At 35.2% G+C, this 13334-nt stretch overlaps 1 long non-coding RNA gene across 2 annotated transcripts; it reads right to left on the bottom strand.

Moving 5' to 3' along the window:
- Window positions 1-9562: 9562 nt before the first annotated feature.
- Window positions 9563-12025, bottom strand: LOC126725600 (uncharacterized). Of its 2 annotated transcripts, XR_007655509.1 has the most exons (3): window positions 11713-11943; window positions 9976-10261; window positions 9563-9864 (listed from the first exon to the last, which is right to left on the bottom strand). It is a non-coding gene; the product is annotated as an uncharacterized LOC126725600 (long non-coding RNA). The 2 variants fall into 2 exon arrangements; XR_007655508.1 differs by having other exon boundaries at window positions 9842-10261; window positions 11713-12025.
- Window positions 12026-13334: the final 1309 nt, after the last annotated feature.

The following is a 13334-nucleotide window of genomic DNA, read 5'->3' as shown; positions in this document are numbered from 1 at the left end:
AAATTGACACTCCCCTGATAACACCCTCAGATTCAGCTTTGTGGAGCAAACCTTGAAGTCCCATGGCACATAGCAAAAATAAATATGGAGACAACGGATCACCTTGCCTCAACCCCCTACTAGGCTTGATAGTTCTACCTAGCACCCCATTGAGCAAAACCGAATATGAAACAGACTTGATGCATGACATGATAGTAGCAACAAAACTTCCAGCAAACCCTAAGTGCAACATAGCCCTTTCCAAGAAATCCCACTCCACTCTGTCATAAGCTTTGCTTATATCAAGCTTTAGAGCCATATACCCATCTTTCCCTTGGGTCTTCCACTTCAAGAAATGGAGTGTCTCGAATGCAACCAGCACATTATCAGTAATCAACCTTCCCGAAAGAAAAGCACTCTGTGAATCAGAAACTACGTATGGCAAAATTAGCTTCAAACGGTTAACCAACACTTTTGCAATGAGTTTGTAGACCACATTACAAAGGCTTATAGGTCTAAAGTCTGAAACTTTCTTAGGGTTTTTTATTTTGGGAGTAAGTGTAGTAAAAGTAAAGTTAATAGAAGCTGGAATAGTGCTGGAATTTAAAGCTGTCAAAACTACTTCTGTCACATCTATACCAACAATATGCCAAAATGATTTGTAAAAAATAAGGGACATACCATCAGGGCCTGGAGCTGTGAGAGGGCCATATGGTGGAGAGCTTTAAGAACCTCTTCAGCCGTGTAAGGTTTCTTTAAGCTATTATTCATCTCCTCAGTTACTGTAGAAACTAGGCCATTCAAAATCTCATCAAAGCCAATTGGATTTGATGTGGTAAACATAGTGTCAAAATAAGTACTTGTCAGTCTGCCCATTTGATCTTCATCTTCGGTCCAAACACCAAACTCATCTTCCAACCCCACAATAAGATTATGCTTGTTCCGTTGGTTGGCCTGACAATGGAAATAGCGAGTGTTGCGATCTCCCTCCTTCAACCAATCACTATGAGAACGTTGCTTCCACATTGCTTCCTCTCTCACCTGGAGCAAGTTAATTTCTGACCGAAGCATTTCAATCTGATCCGGATTGGTTCTATACAAACCAACCTCCTCAGCATGGCTCAACTCCTTCAATTTCCTGGCCAATGTATTTCTCACATGCCCAAAGGTAACCCAATTCCATGTGCTAAGGTTGACTTGGCAACTTGCAATTTTTTTCAACAAAATACTAACCGGGTTTGAGTCAAATAAATTAGCCCAAGATTGTTTCACCACATCCTCACAAGATCTATCTTTGAGCCACATTGCCTCAAATCGGAATGGCCGCCCCTTTCTATAGAACCTTTTTTGCTCAGCATCTGAAATGAGAAGGATGGGTCTATGGTCAGAATGAAAGCACTCTAAGTGATGGATACGGGAAGTAGGAAACCATAAGAACCAATCCACTGTTGCCACCCCACGGTCCAAACGAATCCAAACATTATGGTCTCCTGGTCTTCTGTTGCACCATGTAAAAGGGTATCCATTAAATCCCAGATCTTTAAATCCACAATAATCCAAAGCATCCCAAAACCCCTACATCTGTCTTTCAGGCCTATCCAACCATCCCTGTTTTTCTTCAAGTCTAAGTATCTCATTAAAATCACTAAGGCAAATCCAAGGTAAACTGTGTCTGTGGCTCAAATCTCTGAGTAGATTCCAGGAATGTTCCCGGTTGGCAGTTTCAGGCTCTCCATAGAAACCCGTGAAACGCCAGGCGTCATCCATTCCTTGATCCACCACCCCATCAATGTGATTATCAGAAGAGGTAAGGACTTTCATAGCAAAATCCTCTTTCCACAGCAAAGCCAGTCCCCCTCCCCTGTTATGTCGTGGAACAACAAAATAATTTTTGTACTGCATTTTACGACTTATCTTCTCAATAACATCCATATCAACTTTGGTCTCCATGAAGAAAACCATTTTGGGATCTTTTTTGCTAACTAAGTCAGCAAGTTCGGCCTCTGTCTGTGGGTTTCCAAGCCTACAACAGTTCCAGCTTAGGCAACTCATTGTAACTGGTGGTGCTGGAAACCAGCCACCACCTGATTATTCTCATTTCCCCCCTTACTTACTACACAAACCCTTTTCTTTTTTCTATTAGTCAAGTCCACAGTCTCCAACTCTGGTCGCCTACTCTCTGAAGTCTCCATATCTGAACTTGAATCGGACTCCCCAACCTCACGCAATAGTTTTGTCCATTTTTTCTTGGAACTTGTCAAAGGCTGCGTAGCTAACCTATTTGTTATGTCTGCTAGTGGAGTTTGGGTTGCACCAAAAGAGAAAAGACCATTCAACCCCTCACTGTGACCAACTCCCCCCTTATTACACAAAGCTGTTTGCATGGGCATTGTATTAATTGGCTGACCCGGACCCACCAAACTCTCCATGCTTTTTTCCAAAACTTCAAACATCTCACCATTGACACTAGAGTCATTTTGGTTCAAAGTATCATGATGAAAAATAAGCTCACCTGATGGTTTGGCTTCCATAAGAACTGCCTCAAACTGAACGTGTTCCATCGCACCTCCCTTGCCCAGTTCTGAACCATGCACACCTTCGTTGTTCAAATCATTTGTTGTTGGCTGTTTTTGCGCCATTGCCGGACCCTTTTTCCAGCTCTGTTTCCCACGAGCTCTACCAGATACAACCACCACTGTTTTCCTAGTGTGACGCACCAGATCAGCACGCAACCAATCCCCATACTGTTGCTCTTCCTTCTTCAATCTACCTTTTCCCCGAAGCCACACGTCGCAGTCGCTCTCACTATGAGTAACCTTCTCGCACCAATAACAAAAGTTGGGCAGCCGCTCAAATTTAAGCAAAGCCCACCCAACATGCTCTCCTTCCGACCACAGTTTGCAACACCACGGCAGAGGTTTTTTAATATCGATCACAACCCGAATTTGCAAGAACTCCCCTCCCTCACCATCATCCTCCGGGTCCGCCACCTGCACTAAAGCTCCAATGGTGTTACCCACTACTTCACCCGTCGCCTGAGTAAGGCATTGATCTGGGACGTTGTGGAGTTGCACCTAGAAGGTAACATAATCAAACGGTAGCAGAGGAGCGGAGTCAACATCCACAACGTGCCGAAAAATGACTAAGCTTTTGTCGTAGATCCATGGCTCAAACTCCAGGACACATTCTAGGTCCAGCGCATCATCGAACTCCAACAACAAAATATTGCCCCCAATATCCCGAATCTTCATCTCTCCAATGAGTTTCCAAAGCGGTTTGAAAGTCCGACTAACTGCCTCTGCATTAACCACTCGCTTTGTGAAAAACTTTGCTGCTAAACGCACTATGGAGACCTCTGTTTTCCGAGGAACATCAGACCCGTTCTCTTCTTCTTCTGTTAATGAAAAATGTGACCAAAGGTCCTCAATGGATGCCATAGCAATAAGACTGCCAGCCACACCACTCCGTAACAGGGACACCAACCCACACCACTCACCGTCCTACCAAGCACAGGGTTTGAAGGGAACAGAAGAACCTCCACGAAGGGAAGGACAAAATTCTACACTCATCGCTAGATAAACCTAACTAGAGAAACCCTAGCAGATAAACCCTAGGCGGCGTGAGAGAAACTTCTAAAGAGAGGAGACTTCCTAAACCACAATTCTAGTTAACCATCTCCCACTCAGTAGTCAGTTGGACAACAAACAAAAGATGACATTTTGAGATTTACGTAACTTGAAAATACATTTCCTATCAATTTATTTAATTTATATTTGAATTTGAATTTCCCTTCAAGAGTAATTCTACCATTCTTTTTTTTTTTGGGTACGATACTTACTAGTAGACAACCTGCTATATTAGATTACCATCACATTTGATAATTACATCCTCATATTGTGCAATTCCAACATCACATGTGATAGTTTTTTTGTCACATTTGGTGGTTTCCTTTTTTTTTTTTTTTTTTTTTTTTTCTCACATTTGATGATTTCATCCTCACATTGTGCAATTTCAACATCACATTTGATACTACTTTTGCCATAATTGGTGGTTCCTTTTTTTTTTTTTTTTTTTTTCTCACATTTGATGATTCATCCTCACATTATGTAGTACCAACATTACATGTAATTGTACTTTTGTTACATTCGGTGATTCTTTTATTTTTTCTCATATTTGACGGTTCTATACTTCTATCCTCACATTGTGCAATTCTAATATCACATGTGACTGTTCTTTTGTTACATTTAGTGGGGTTTTTTTTTTTTTGTCCTCACATTTGATGGTTCCATTGTCACATTAGGTAGTACCAATATCATATCTAACTGTACTTTTGTCACATTCAGTGGTACCCTTTTTTTTTTCTCACATTTGATAGTTCTGTTGTCGGGTAATTCTATCGTACCCCCCCCCCCCCTTTTTTTTGGGATATGGTACTCACTAGTATGCAATTTGCTATATCAGGTTACCAAATCCTCACATTTGATGGTTCTATCTTCACATTGTGCAATTTCAACATTACATGTAACAGTTTTTTTATCATATTTGGTGGTTCCCCCCTTTTTTTTTCTCACATTTGATGGTTTCATCCTTATATTATGCAGTTTCAACATCACATGTGACAGTTCTTTTGTCACATTTGATGGTTCCCTTATTTTTTTTCTCACATTTGACGATTTCATCCTCACATTATATAATTCCAACATCACATTTAATAGTACTTTTGTCACATTTGGTGGTTCCCTTATTTTTTTCTCACATTTGACGATTTCATCCTCACATTGTGCAGTACTAACATTACATATAATTGTACTTTTGTCACATTAGGTAGTTCCTTTATTTTTTTCTCACATTTGATAGTTCTATCCTCATATTATGCAGCTCTAACATCACATGTGACTGTTCTTTTGTCACATTTGGTGGTTTCCTTAGTTTTTAGTTTCTCACATTTGATGGTTTCATTGTCACATTTGGCAGTACCAACATTACATTTTACAGATCTTTTGTCATATTTAGTAGTTCCCTTAATTTTTTTTCTCACATTTAACAGTTTCTTTGTCTCATTTAGTAGTACCAATGTCACATCTAACAGTACTTTTACATTTGTGCCCACCACTGAAGTCCCTTTTATACTTACTTATTTCTTTATATATATGCTTGTAGCAAAAAATGAATGATGAAGATGGCAATCCCACACTGGAATGGTTTAAAAATACATATAAGGACAATGACAAGTATATGTCATAATTAATGTTTTGTGAATATGTAATTTTACTCAACACACTTTGTATTTTACATTAACACATACTAATACATTGTTTATTTGTACTCGTAGATTTATATCCCTATGAATGACAATAATAGTCACTAGTACTTATGTGTCATTGACTTTAGTTCATAAAGATGTGTGTATATATATATATATATATATATATATATTGGACTTTTTGCCAAGCACAACTGGGAAAGACATGCGAAGAAAAAACGTGCAAACAGTGGTATTGTTTCTTTCTCTTTGTGCTTAATAATAATTTTGATATGTGATTTTGTTAAGTTTTGTACTTAATAATTGCTTTTTGCCAAGCACAACTAGTTTGAACGTTTGCGATATAAGTTGGCATCAAATCTAGTGCTTTCAAAAGAAAATGAATGTTCCAAAATTATAGAAAATGCTAGAAAAATTCCACTACATGATTATTTTCAGTTACTAAAATGACAGTGATTTGTATTAAATGATGACTAAGAGATTGTTAATAATTTAGTGAATTGTTTTTATATTTAATGAATGGGAGATTGAATGTTTATCTTTAGCAATTTAGTGAATTTTTTTTTTCTTTTGAAAGGGAAATTGATTTTTTTATCATTCAAAAATAAAAATTATTATATGAGAAGCATTAAAAAAAAATTATATGTAAAGAAACAGCAAGGAATCCATGATTAAACTTTCTTCAATAATTAAGCACAAGTTACTTTCTCAAAGTTCATTGCCAAAGCATAGATAAGTTGGTATTTTCTGGCATTCAACTTGAGCCTTAGTTTTAAATAAGTGAAGCTTGAGCCTTAGTTTTAGGCTCGTTTAATAAACAAGTCGAACCCAAGCAAAAAAAATTGACATGCACAAACATGCAAGGTTTCAGGGAAATATTTGACACTTGAAACAACCAAACCATCAGACCTTGAAATCACAAAGACCAACCTAAAGCAAAATAAACCCCTACTCAAGAAGAGAGAAGAATTTAAAAGAGAAGAATTTTGAGGGAGAGAATGGGGTAAGTTTATTTTTTCTGAGAATCTTTCATCGAATGCAAGAGAGGGAAGCAATTTAAGAGAGAACAAGAGCAAATTTTTTTTTTCCTCTGTTTTATTTATTTATTTTTATACATCACCTACTTAACCAGTGACAAGTATTCCATTCAAAATAAATAAATAGCCAAGATTAAAACAAGTAAGATCTACGGTCAAAATTTACATGGGTACCGTACCCCCCTAAAAAAAGCATGGGTACCGTAGAATGACCCTCTGTTATCAGTGGTACCCTATTTTTTTCTCACATTTGATAGTTTCATCGTCACATTAAACAGTACCAATATCATGTTTGACCGTACTTGTGTCATATTCAATAGTTCTCTTCTTTTTTTTACTCACATTTGATAGTTTCATCATCATATTAAGCCGAACCAACATTACATATAGGCGTAGCCAACCCCATCGAATTATCAAATAATTGATGGATTTATATAACAAAAATACTCCTAAAATCTCTGAAATTCCCAAAATACCCTTAAATATACTAAAATTACCAAAACGCATCCTAACAATTAAAAATTACCAAAATAACCCCGAAAATTTTAAAAATTATTGGGCTATCCTTAAAACCTAAAAAATAACCGAAATGACCCTCAAATCTAAAAAATGACAGAAATACCCTTTAAACCTAAAAAATAATTAAAATACCTTAGATACTAAAAAAATTACCTAAATGACCATGAACCCTAAAAAATGATTGAACTGACCTTGTAACTTAAAAAATGATACTAATGCCCTTAAAACCTAAAAAACGACCATAATGCATCTTAAACCTAAAAAATTACTGAAATACCCATAGAACCTTAAAAATTACCAAATGACCCTGAAATCTTTAAAAAATTTGAAATATCCTTGAAACCTATAAAATGACCAAAATACCTCAAAAAACTTGAAAATGACCAAAATTCCCCCGAAACCCTCAACAATTACTGGAATACCCTTAGCACCTAAAAAAATAATCAAAATACCCTTAGAACCTAAAAAATGACCGAAATTACCCTAGAACATAAAAAATGATCGAAATAACTAAAAAACCTAAAGCAATGACCAAAAATACCCCATAACACTTGAAAATGACCAAAATACCTTCGAAACCCTTTAAAATTACCAGAAGACCCTTAAAACCTAAAAAATAACTTAATGAAATAGAAACCTAAAAAATGACTGAAATGACCTTGTAGCCTAAAGAATTACTTAAATACGCTTAGAACCGGAAAAAAATGACTGTAATGCCCCCAAAACCTAGAAACTTACAGAAATAGTTTCACATGTAACCGTACTTTTGTCACATTCAATGGTACCCTAATTTTCCATAATTTGTTTTCTCACATTTGACAATTTCGTCGTTACATTGGATAGTATCAACATCGCATTTGACCGTACTTTTGTTGCATTTGGTGGTACCATTATTCTTTTCTCATATTTGATGGTTCTAACGTCACATTGGGTATTACCAAAATTACATATGATCATACTTTTGTTATATTCAATAGTTCTATTATTTTCTTCTAAAAAAAAAAAAATAGTTTTATTATTTTTTAGTCACATTAGACAGTACCAACATTACATATGACTGTACTTTTGTCGATTCATAACAATTTTGGTAATAATTAAAATGTTAACAATGAATTTTCCCAAAATGGTTATGAACTTGAAAATTAACAAAAATACCCTAGAAATTAAGGATTTCAAAAAATAGTCCTAAAAATATATAAACCCCTTTCCCTCTCCCTTGTGTGTGTGTGTGTGTGTGTGTGTGTGTTTCTCAAAAAAAAAAAAAAAAAAGGGTAATTGTCCCACATTGCTTAAGAGAGTGTATTGTATGTAGTATAACTTATCATATCCTCCCTTAAAAGTTACCATGACTTTTAAGTAGAGTTGTGGTCTGCCTTTGTGTTAGAACTCCTTTCCCTCTCCCTTGTGTGTGTGTGTGTGTGTGTTTCTCAATATATATATATATATATATATAATTACTATAATACCCCAATGCCTCAAATATTACCAAAATACCTTCATTAACCTATAAAATGACTACAATACATTTTTAAACTTTCAAAATTAATAATAAAAAAACACTAAAAATGAACAAAGTAGCGCTAAAAATACCTAGAATGATTAACATACTAATTTTTTTGATAATTACTATAATAGCATCAAAACTACTCAATTTGGCCATGTTAGAATGATATCTTGGATTTGTTTTAGTGATTGTAAAGATATTTTGGTCATGTTAGAGGTTTTCAAGACAACTTGGTGTTTTTCAACATCTCATGGGTATTTTAATCAAACACATCTCAGCTTTTTGGTGCCTTTATGGTGTTAAATTTTCTAAATGAAAAAAAAGATGACCCAAAGCAAACATTATTTGTTAGGAAACATTTGCTCCTCTAAATGATTCCACTATATATTTAGACCATATAGTGCTGTAACTATTAAATCTAAAGAAGAAAAAAAAAATTGAAACCTAAAACAATTTAGGCCTCAGAGTGTTTTCTTGAAGAACTTGAAATTGAAACCTAAAACAAATTTAGGCCTCAGAGTGTGTTCTTGAAGAACTTGATATCCCAAATATGAAGGGAAAGAGAGTGTAAAATTGAGAAGCAAATAAATTATGCATTCTAATGAAAATAGCTAATGATATTCTTGTCAAGAAATAACAAAATGAAGCAACCAAGCAAAAGCAAAAACATACCAAACCAACAGCAAGCTATAATTACCTTTCAAAACAATTTTAGATTTCATAGTCTGCCAAAATGCATTGTTATCAATTGTTAACAATTACATTCAATATTTCTGCAACAATTTTCTTGTCAACTACTTGGTAATTTTACAAATAAAGATCATTGTTGTAGCCAATTAGCTCAAATAGTTGTTGCCAAAGGCTTTGTAACTGAATTGACACCTCTCTATGCACAAAGTGCTTGGGAGTCTAGGAGGAAAGAGTTTGAACTGTGAGATTAACAGCATATTGTAATTATCTCTAAAAAAAAAAAAAAAAAAAAAAGCTCAAATTGTTGCTCAGAGGCCTTAGAAACTTATAATGCACTGAGATTTGGTTTGAAGGAAGCTCTCCATTACCAAATTCAGCTCTTGCAAATTGATAAAGCAAGGGAAAAACAATTGAAATTTTTCCAAATAATGTGAATACAGACATAGTAAACTAATAATGCAAACCTAAAAGAAAAAAAATTTGGTTGGATTTGTTACTCATACAAAAGCTTGATGACAGTTTCGGCATGGAATATTTTTTGGACCTATAATTAGGCCAGGTACTAATGAATAACCAGCACTAGTAATTTAGTATTCTCTTGAGAACTTTGCAAACACTATGTCAAAAGAGAAACAAAGCAAGTGACTCTAGGATATAATTTAAAATAATCATAACGGGACTAAATCCTTTCTATCATTTCTCCATTTGTGGATTGAGGAAAGGTGCTTGCCAATGCTAATATAGCGGATGCTGATATGTCAGCAGAATGCCAACATAGTATTGCATTAAACGTCCCATGTCTCAAGTGCTGCAAGTTCATCATTGTGTTGTTCAATCAAATTAGCAAAATGCAAAAACGCCATTTGTCTTTCCTGGATATTTATTAGAAAAAAAAAATACCAATCTTAAAATTTGTAGATAGCGACGTTTTCTTTCTACATCAAGAAAAGTGACAAATAAGAAGTACAGTAAGGAATGGTTACATAAGTAGTCATCTTTGGCCATGGTCCTTCATCAATTGCCTTGGAAGCAACAACAACTTCTCAATTTATGCATTCAGCATCTGCTTCAATAACCTTTTTTTGTTTTTGCTATGTACCTTCAACAACATAGGCATCACATCCCCTGCTCTGCCCTGGGATCCAATGTCAAAAGAGTTTTGCCTAAGGTCAAATGTAGCCAAAGCATAACTTGCAATATACGTTAGAATAACTTGCAATTTGGAGAGCACCCTGGTGCATTTCTCAATTTGATAAATCACTCCCAAGACTGCATAACATGCATATAAAATAGCTTAACATCACTTCAAAGTTTCAAACAAATAATTTCACAAATATCTCCTTTGCATTTCCAAATCAGCATTAAAATAAAATATATTTATATATCTAATGTGTATAGATCACTATTAAGATTATACACTCCAAGGTTAAACTAAAATCATGCAATTCAAAGCTAGTTGGGGAATAACATGTGATCCTTTATGTTTGTTATGCAGTGGAAGCTTTGAGAGTAGAGATCATCTTTTTTAAAGTGCCTCCTTTCTAAAATACTTTGGAGGAAAATTAGGAAATGCTATTATCAAGATAGACTTGATGGAGACTGGCATAGTCTCACCAATTGTGCTGCAACAAATTGAAAAGGTAAAAGGTTGAGTGTTGACTGCTACAAATCGGGTTTTAATGCGTGTATATACCACATATGGGCACAAAGAAATGCTATAAAGCATTTGGGAACTGTTAAAACAGAGGATTAATTGCTGGTCTTATAAGGAAACGGGTGAAGGCAAGGATTGAAAGTAAAGGACCATATCCCAGGTCTAGTATCAAAACCAAAATATGCATCAGGAGGGGTATTTCAGATGTTGTGTTCAAGTCAAGGATTTGATTGAAAAGGCAGAATTCTGGCTAGCTCTTTACTACTTCTTGGTAGATACAACAAAAAGCCACAAAGATAAAGCAACAAGCTTATGTATATCCAAAACAGCACAAGATCTACTAGTAAAGTTTAAGGCATCAGATGAAATTTTCCATAGACAGCGGAGAGTTCAGATTTGATTGTAATTCTTGACACCCTTGTAGCTAGCTGTGCCTTACATCAACCTTATTGCCTTTCAATGTTAATTTGGACAATATAAGTAATTATGAGAATTAATTAGATTATGATTATTTCTTTTGGGATTGCAATAAATTTGAATGTGATTAAGTTCCTCAACAAAGGCTATGATCATAGTCAACCAGAAGGTCCAGAACCAGGTAATCTAGTTAGCTGTGTGTGTCGTGTGTTTGCAATTTTATTTTTTTATTTTATTTTATTTTTTAAAATAGATTGTAACTGCAACTAGTTGTGTTATCGCTCAAAAGATTAAATTTCACTCTCAATGCAACTATTTAACTCAACCGAGGCAATCTTCTCAATTGAAATCAAATAAAAATAAAAATAAAACTTTCTTTTTCTATTTATCAGGTTTCCCAGTAACTGAACACAGGTCAGTCAGAGAAAGCTAATTAACATCAATCACCCATTTTTGTTTCCCCTCTACTAAACCTTCAAATCCAAAATCCCTATTGAAACAATCAAAAACCCTAACTCCCACATTTCCAAACACACAAAACAAAGATGAAGACCTAATTTTTAATAAGCAATATATCAGATATGATAAACCAATCATCTTTTAAAAGAAGAAGAAGAAGATAAAAACGAAGGCTTCGCCATTTTTGTACCTTAGAGAGTTTGAGGAGATCGTTCTATCGGAGATCAGGGTTACTAAGGTCAAGCACTAATAAGTGATCTGTCAAGGCCATTTCCGGTCTTGTTAGGTGGAGCTCCGGTAGTGGCAATTTTCTCAGAAGGAGCGAAGCAACCAAAACAAATCCCCTCTGACTGGTCGTGCAAGCACTTGATTCGCCCTTCAGAATTGAGAGAACGAATAGAGAAGACTTGATTCTATTATTTTTGCTTTTATATGCTAACTTGCCTTACCGGTAATTGGTATTACTTTAAGGCTAGGTTTATTTGGATACTATTTATTTTTATTTTGCTAAAAGTATGGTGATAAAGATAAAAGTTAGATGAATTAGTACAACGGGAGCATAAATAGTATCAAAAAATACAGTAGTGCCCATAAAAAATAATAATAAAAATAAACTGAATAGTAAATTAATTTTAATTTGTTCATTGGTATCCAAACACACACTAAAATTGAATAAACGATCAAATTAAAAACCATTAGATTTGATGGTCAAGATTTGCGTGAGTACCATACCCCCAAAAAAAATGGAGGGGTACAGTAGAATGACCATTTAGAAAGTGTTAAGTTTGTAGAAAGGATCAAGTTGTACTCCCCAAAATTGCTATCCAGAATATACTCATATCTATCTATTAAAATAATGACTTTTGTAAATGAAATAATCCTTTATTTTTTGTTAGATTCCCCTCAAACTTTCCAACACTCCCCCTCAAGTTGTGTATTTCATAGAATAGCCAAAGTGGGAGATTGAGAAATCCATGTTCGTTGGCTTTATTCAATGACAAATTTGCATATATTTATTTATTATTTTAATGTATCTTTCTAGGAATTATTTGTAATTTGGGATAGATGTACTTAAGACTCATCTACTATTTTGGAAAGTTGCATTCACAGTGATCTCGCGACCTCAAGCGACTTGCATAGCCTGCGAGATACACGTGGTAGGATGTCAAGATTAGAGTGATGATTAGGCAAGTTGCGACCATCTCAAGATCCAATTCATTTTGGTGGTGTTTACATTGGTGTTTCAATGGAGGTTTTTTGATAAACTAGAAAGAGAAAGGACTTGGAGCAGTTGATTGCTATAGCTAGAACTTGAAGTACATATAGAATTGTGGACTTGGAGGGTTCATAGTATTCTTGTGCACTGCAACTATCTTGTCTAGTATCATTAGTTTAGTTTAAAAGTGATTAAGCTATAAAAAACATGATTTAGGGTTCTAAATATTTCTAAGGTTGTTGCAGCATTTTTCACCATTATTTCAGTCTAGGTGGCTACAAATAGAGAGTAAAGTGATGTCCAGGTTCATTCCCTTGCTTCTTGTTGTTGGCGTCATTTTGTTCTTCTTGGGAACCCTAACCAATCTCATGATCCATCCCAACTTGGGTTTTGTCTGCTAAAGATGGGCTGGTTTTGCAGTCAGGTTCGCTTGGACCTCTCATCCTCTTAAGAATATCTTATCTCAAGAAAAAAAAAAAAAAATTGTTAAGAGAATCTCGAGTCTTGCTGAATGACTATCACACCAAAGTGGAGGATCACGGGCGAATGACCTGAATGCAAGAGAACCATGTTGCCCGGATCTTCTAGTTGACTTA

Source organism: Quercus robur, chromosome 5 (genome assembly GCF_932294415.1).
Source record: "Quercus robur chromosome 5, dhQueRobu3.1, whole genome shotgun sequence".
NCBI lineage: Eukaryota > Viridiplantae > Streptophyta > Magnoliopsida > Fagales > Fagaceae > Quercus > Quercus robur.
The sequence above is the reverse complement of the archived record's forward strand: the minus strand, read 5'-3'. Positions and strand labels throughout refer to the sequence as shown.